Here is an 8343-nt window from a genome sequence, read left to right on the forward strand (position 1 = left end):
TCTTTAGAGGACAAGGTTCGGACTACACTTGCAGAAAAGAAATATATCAGTAGAGATGCAAGTTTTATTGCTGCTGAAACGATTCCAGACATAGTAGTAGATGAAGATGAGCAGGAAGAAGTGTTGTCGATAGAGAAATTGATGAAGGGGATGTCCACATAAAGCCAGTCTCACAAAAATCCACTCCTTTGGTGAAAATCTGGTCAAAATCTGGTCAATTTGTGCTCTGCTGTCCCTTTGGTTTCGCAGTACCACTGGAATACCGATGATCTTCTGTTACTTGTTACGTTTTCATTGGGTCCTTTTTTATTTCTCTCCATAGAACAGAGTCTGGCTTTTAGGGCTTAGTCGTCGTCATTATAGGGCAGAGTGCAGCTTTTCTGGATGATCATGTCAGGGTCGGTTGGTTATGCAATATTAGCAACCAATGCCATTGAATCCAAACAATTCGAAATTTTCAGTAATTTTCCTATCTCTTCCAAAGTATTGAGGTTTGAAAACATGTTGACGCAAGGTGACTAGATGCTGTAATTACTGTCTACAAGACTGGATGTAGGAGAGCAAACTTGGTTTCTGTCAAAATTTTCAAACAGGCAAGCTACTTTAGTCTCAGCAATCAAATTTTGGTTAGTTTTATCTCTTCTGCTATCATATGCAACAAGAATGGAGTGAATTAGAGCAATTCAATTTGTTTGTCCCTCCAATCTTTACGTGTGGTCAAAAGTCATGAAAGTTTGCATGTTTTCCAATTTAAAAGGAATTTAGTAGATCTATCGTCTGGAAGATGGTGGGATACATGAAATTTAAAACTTGATAACAGAAAATAGTTACATCGAATTGGATTCTGTCCACAAAACAGAAGTAAAAAGCTTGGCTTGAACTCTCATGCTATATTCTTTTGCAACTTCTGCCCAAGATCAGACAAGTTGCTCCTATCAACTTTACAAACTAACTTTCAATTTGAGCTGCTGCTGGAGTTCTTGGTAGAGCTTAGTGCACTCTCTTTGGGAGCCTCTGAAGGCACTAGTCTTGACTAGTATTATAGTTAATTTCTTGGAGAGATCTGCTCTATTTTCTATCAGCGAAAGAAAAGACCTCGGGGTCCCGTGGGGAGGAGGGGGATGGTATGATGTGTTCATGGTCGATGTATCATTATGCTGTTGACTTTAAAAAATCTAGTAGTGAGATGTCTGCCTTTTCTTGAGAACATTCTTTTGTTAAGAACCAAGATTCGTTAGCTAACAGAAACAGATTTATTTTTATTTTTTTTGGGTCAGATAACAGAAACAGATTGACATAAGTGGAATTGGTAGTTTTCTCCTCATTTTTTTTTTTTAAATCTTAATGGGGGAAAATGCTTGAGCTGAAGAATGAAAATGGGTATCCTCTGATAGAGATGTCAATCACTCATAACTTGCTTGTGGTCTTTGCCTAATAATGATCTTCAGTTTATTAAAAGAAGATTGCCGGAAGCACATTAGCAAAGAAGCCCAAAAGCTGGCCTTGTCAGCTAGCGCTGGTGAAGGCAAAATTCTCCAAATGGGGAAACTAAGGAGGAGTGACGCTTTGAGAAAGTTCTCGCTGTCAATTTCCGTGGACACGATGGGCCTGTTTGTTAATGTTCTTCTTCTTTTGTTTTTCTATTCTTTTGTTTTTCAAAATAAATTAAAAATAAAAATAAAAATCCATTTGGTAAGGTCAATTAATTTTTCTATTCTCCGGAATAAAATAGTAGCAAGTGAATAGATTTGAAACAAAAATAAGAAGTATAAAAAAGTAAATTCTTATTAGCCGGAATAATTTATAAAAATAAATTATTTTTCTTTTTTCTTTTCTTTTTCCTTGCTGCTCGCCACCCTCTGCCGCCACCCCCTGTTGTTCGACCATCACCAGCCACTGGCACCACTCGTCAACCACCGAAAAGAACAAAAAGGAAAAAAATTCTTTAAAAATTATTAAAAATTAAAAGAAATTATACGTTACAAAAAAAATATTGTGAATTGTTCTGTTCTTTTTCCATTCCAAGAATAGAAAATTTGTATAGTTACCAAACACGATCTTTTACTTAGAAATTATTCCAAGGAATAAAAATAAAAATAAAAGACTATTTCTGAAAAGAAATTACTTCTCGGAACAGAAGTGTTTGTAATCTCACTGTGATCAACGAAATAGCTCAATGATATATATCCCTTGAGAACTCCCATCCTGAAATTTTTATTGAAGGGGAATAGTTACTTTAAGTTATATGAAAGATAATTAATATTTCGATATTCTAAATATTATATGGATCATGAGGAGAAAACAGAGAATTGTTTTGATATTCTTAAAGTGTCTATAACATTATGAGATTTGATTTTTCCATCGATATGATTTAGTAATTAAGTTGTTATCAACTGCATGGAATAAACGAGCATTATTCAATAAAGCGTGATTTAGAGGGGTGGTTAACATTATTAGATGGTGTCACGACGTTGTGATTGTTAATAAATAAAATAAAGAAATTATAAATGTTTGATTGGGAATTCTTAAATCCAAATTACAATTGGTCAGGTTGAAGGAGAAGTATGGACCGCATTACTCATATTGATGATATTTTTTGGGTGATTTAGATGTATTAAGGATTTCACATGGAATGAAACTATTGAATGACTACTAGAGATATATAAGTTGAGATATCACATAAGTTGATGTTGATCTAAATTGAGCATCGCTAGCTGTAGGTTTGTCTATATATATATATTTCAAATCTATGGTTTGGATTTGCGGGTTTTTGCCTCGTTGCCTTTTTTTTTTTTTATTTGTTCACTAGCTACGGAAAATTAATGTTCAATTCTTATTTTTTTTAATCAATACATAGAGCAATTGCACAAATTGTGAGCCGAATAATTAAATATAGAGAAAGAAATAGTTGCAAAAACATTTTCCAACAGGGTTCATTCGTAAAACGAAAGAAACACAAAATATGGGTGGAGGAATAATCGTGCCATATCTATGTCTGTAGACACTAGGATTGGATATGGTAAAGAATAGTCATCTCCCTACTGCAACGGAAGACTATGGTACTACTTTCAATCATTTGAGAAGAAATGCCATGGAGTTATTAAAACTTTTATGAAGTTATTTAATTCAATTTAAGTTCATTATTAGAAGGCTCTAGACTTAAATGGCAGGGTTCGATGGTTGAATTTAATGTAATTATCTGAATTATGAATAGATTTCTTTTTTATGTTCAATCTAATTTTTTTTATTTAATTCAATATTTTCTTAGAATGTTAGTTTTTTCATTTTAGCCAACTTTGAGATCAAATGAAGGTTATCAACAAGAGAGTTGTCAATAAGATATGCATTTTCTTTGTACATGTAACAATAAGGAAATTTAAGGACAAATTCGTACTATTTCAAAATTCAAGAAATTACGGATAATCTCCCCTAATAATGGCCCATTTGGTTCAGCTTTGGGGGAATGCATTTGCAAGAATGCAAATACTTTTAGGTGAATGGGGTTTTCCGAAATGCAAATATCGTTTGGTAAAATTTGCATTAAGATATAACTTTGGCCAAAATACCGTTTGGTAAAATTTGCATTTGTAAATGACTTTTATTAAATTAAAAAAATATTTGTATTTTTTTTTTTTTTTTTTTTGAAGTCCACCACCTGGACTACCGGATTCGGGAGCCGGACCGCCGGATCCAAATGGTCCGATGGCCGATCTAGCCCCGGACGGTCGCCCAACCTCAAGCGGCCGTCACCTAGGGTCGCCCGACCCCGATGACCATTGCACGAGGTCGCCCGACCTTTGGCGGCCATCAGTTGCCCGGGTCGCGCAACCCGGGGTCGCCCGAGGTCTAGCGACAGTCGCCGGGGTCAGGCGACCCTCAGGCAATGGTCGCCGATGCACGCGACCCCTTGGTCGGCGATCATCGGCCTCCATGCAGTGGTTTTCCTCAAGATGAACAATAACCTTAAAATGAACAGTAACTGGAACTTACATTCCGGAAATGCAAGTTCCCAAAGGACCTCCGGACCTACTTTGGACTAAGGGCCTTTAGGGTCCTTTGGAGATGCAATTATATCTTGCCAAAGTCGCCCAAAAAATCGAACCAAACACGTTTGTATTTGGCCAAGGGTCCAAAGCCGATTCCCAAAGCTGAACCAAATAGGGCCTAAGTAGTAAGTTCTGTATATCACCTTACAACCTAGGCAAAAACAGAGAATAAAGGATGAGAAAATATTAGGGGCGCGCATGACAAAATTTCTAGAACAAAAATCAATTTCTGGCCAGAAATTTATTTCTCAATTTCTATTCCATGAACGAGTTTTTGAGTAAAGAAACGCGTTTGATAACAATTCAAAATTCTATTTCTGAAATAAAAATTCGTTTGATAACATAACAAAATTTCTATTTCTAGAGGCGGCAACGACCGGCATCCGATGGTTAGAGTCCAACGTTCGGCGACCGACGTTCGGCATCTGGTGACCGACGACGGGCAGCCGGGTCCAAAGTTTGACGTTTGGCGTCCGGCGCCAAGTTCGGTGACCGGTGGCGGGCGGCCAAAGTCCGAAGTCCAACACCAAAGTCCGGCAACCAACGTCCAACATTCGGAGTTCGACGTTTGATGTTCGATATCTAGAGTCCAACAATAGGAGGCCGGCGGCGGGTAGCCACTGGCCGAAGTCCGATGGCGAGTGGTGGGTGGCCGACATCCGGCGGCCGGTGGTGAGCGGTAGATGGTCGTTGTCGAATATCCGGTGGTTGGTGATGAGCCTCCGGTATATAATGATTGGCGATGAGCGGCCAACGACCGATGGGCGTTCGGCATCTGGCGATCAACGGTTGGTGACAAGCGACCGGAGTGCGGTGGTCAGCGGCTGACGTCCAGTGGCCGGCGGTCAGCAGATAGTGGCTAGGGCCTGTGGTGGGCATCTAGCATCCCACGAGTGGCAAGTGGGCAATGGGTGATGACGAGAGTGAACAATGAGAAAAATTTTAATTTCTCATTTCTATTTCAAAAATAGAAAAGCTAAAAATTTTAACTTCGATTTTTACTCCAAATCTATTTCTAGAATGAAATGCATTCTGCAATTAGAAAAATGAAATTGCATTACCAAATGAATTTCTATTCCAAACCTATTCCGAAGAACAGAAAAACAGAGAAGTAAAGAAACAGAAATTTTGTCATGTAAAAAACTAAAAAAAAAAGAAATTTTGTCATGCCCTAGGTGTATTTAATATGCCTGATAGGATGATACATTAAACCATAGCAAATCCGGGCCCACAAACAGCAAAATTTCTGCCCCCCTCTCTCCGTTAACGCTCCGTCTCTCTCTCTCCTTTACTCTCTCTCCTTCCCTCCGTTTCTGCCCTTGACTCTCTCTCTCTCCCCCTTCTCTCTCTACTTTTCTTTTCTTTCCCCTTACGTATGCCATGGCTTGAGCTCGAGTCGGCTCATGGCCACTTCAGGTCGACGAGGGTTGGCATGCCGCTGGACGCGAAACTCGAGCGCTACCCAAAACTCCGGGTTTGAGGTCGAGCTTCATGGCCAAAGCAGCCATGTATGAGTGTCGTCCATAGCTGGCCGCGAGCGTCGTCCAGGTGGATGGGAAAAAAAGGTACCCAGAGATCAGTAGCATAGCATTACCCCCAACGAACGAACGAACGCAACAGAGCAAGATGGACGAGGACGACCCAAGTGATGATATCACATTAAATAAGCAAACCGAAGCCGACCCGATAAGCCTACGCGTCCGTTTACAAAACCCATCTGCCCATTTCCTCCTCCCAGCTCCGCATCCGACCTCGCCTGCTGAGATTCTTCAAAAAAGTTTGGGTTTTTATTTTTCTTTTCATCTCTCCTCGTCCATCTGTCCGTTCGGTTGTCATCCCGGAGACCTTTTGGGAGATGGGTTTCATCTTCTCAAAAGAGTCTTTGCGTTCCGCGCCCCCCGCGCCGGCGGCGACGGCCATGGACGAGCGTCGGTGTGCTTGTGAGCAGGTCGACCATGAGCCGACTCGAGCTCGAGCCATGGCAAACGCAAGAGGAAAGAAAAAAGAAGTAGAGAGAGAAGAGAGAGAGAGACGGGCAGAAACGGAGGGGAGGAGAGAGAGTGAAGGGGAGAGAGACGGAGCGCTAACGGAAAGGGTGGGGGCAGAAATTTTGCTAGTTCAACTAACAAATGGGCCCAGATTTGCCACGTACGTGTTGATGATTGTATGATTTAATATATTATCCTACTTGGCATGTTAAACACATGGCTAATTCTATAAAAAAGCACGAACTTTAGGTGTTATCCCAAATTTGGTCCGAACTTTATTTTATCTAAAAAAAGCACGAACTTTAGGTATTATCCCAAATCTTGCCTAACTTTATTTTTGTCTCAAAAAAAGGCACGAACTTTAAGTATTATCCCAAATATGGCCCAAAATTTATTTTGTCTAAAAAAAAGGCATAAATTTTCACTTGTGTCTCAAATCTGCCATCCGTTAACCCTCATTCCACAGTCATCCAACATGTCATTTCCACGTCAGCAATAATATCCAACACAAAGAAAACGATGTTATATTCGAGTGTTTGGAGGAAGTGTTAAATTTAAGTTTGCCTTCCAATGAGGTGAACTTTACAGATGATTCTCATGGGAAAAATAATTCAGCAGCTTCATTCCGGGGACGAGGTACATAGTTAGGGCCATTAGATCAATTAACAATTGGCAACCGTTTGCAATGTCAAAAACGAGTTGAAAACAGAAGATTACATTGCCTTAAAGCGAGATATTAAAAGCGTGTGCATCTTGTAGGAAGCCTATTTATAATAGAATTACTTTATTTTGTCTCAAATAAAATTTGGGCCGGATTTGGGACAACACCTAAAGTTCGTGCTTTTTTTTTAGACAAAATAAAGTTCGAACCAGATTTGGGACAACCCCTAAAGTTCATGCTTTTTTTTTTAAGACAAAATAAAGTTCGGGCCAGATTTGGGACAATACCTAAAGTTCGTGTTTTTTTATGGAATTGGCCCGTTAAACACACCTAATATTTTCTCTCCTCGGAGAGGCAACGAAGGAAAGAGAATATGAGAGAAAATAATTGTGTGCAGAGCACGAGAGAGAGAGAGAGAGAGAGAGAGAGCGAGGGAGCGTAGGGGGCTAGTGTATGCAGGCTAGTGAGAGAGAAATGAAATTATTTTTGTGCATAAATTCGTTTGCTTGTGAGCTGACCCCACACCTCCACGTGTTGCTTCCTAAGTGGTTGGAGACCATGCTGACTTGGCGGTCTGGGATCAGCCAATATTTTCTCGATGGAGATGAGATGATGACTATGAACATGAGCATAGCAGAATTGGCGGAGGCCGCGCGGAAACCTGGGAGAGGCACCCCCCTCTCCCTCTCTTTCCCCACGCTTAAAAGAAAATGGGAGTGTAGATGGGAACCTATTTAACTTCGTATTAATGCTATTTTAGGAAATTTTGGAAAAAAAATGGGAGAAAAAATAAATATATATATTTTATTGATCCTACTTTATTCTGCTTTGACTTTCATTCTTAAATTTTTATCTGTCTTCTTGTAGGGTATGAGAATTGAACCCACACTTAAAATTAAATCGTCATCACTCCAACCTCCAAAATCCCCGTGGGGATTCGAACCCCAACCTCCCCTTCCATTCCATAGGAAGGGTGGCAAATTTTGTTAGTGGTTGGCAACGGATAATTTTGATGGAGTTTTTTAATTTTAATTTTATTAAAATTGTGAGATTAGGGAAAATCTTCTATTAAATTTATAAAGTTAGTTTTTTGTACTTAGTATTGAATAACCCAAATATATAATAGTGCATTGTGAGAAATCACAATGATGAATTATATATGCATATATATATATATATATATATATATATATATATATATATATCTTTCATCTTATATTTTAAATATTATATAATGACAAATTTCTCCATCTATGTCTTGCTCTCCATATCAAGTTCTTTAAAATTTAAAAGTCGTTAGCATGAAAAGGAACTTTGTAGAATAATCACAACGTCACCTTCAATGATTTAGAAGTAGATCAAGACACGCGCAAAATTAGTCGGACAAAATGAAATTTTCTTTAGTAGATGTAGGGTAGAATAATAAAAACCAGTGATTTCTACTTTATTCATCGAATGTAAATTAAAATCAAGATAATTTGTCAAAACAAGACTCCGATAATAGTTCTAATAATGCTAACTTCAAATGATAAGAGAATTGCCATATAAAGTGATTGAAGCAATAACCCTTTTTTACTAATAAAAAGGAGCAGATTCTTCCTCAAGATCAAGTGCGAAATTGATCAGATGCTATTTATTCTAACAAGTT

This window comes from Eucalyptus grandis, chromosome 1, assembly GCF_016545825.1.
Source record: "Eucalyptus grandis isolate ANBG69807.140 chromosome 1, ASM1654582v1, whole genome shotgun sequence".
In the NCBI taxonomy this organism is placed as follows: Eukaryota; Viridiplantae; Streptophyta; class Magnoliopsida; order Myrtales; family Myrtaceae; genus Eucalyptus; species Eucalyptus grandis.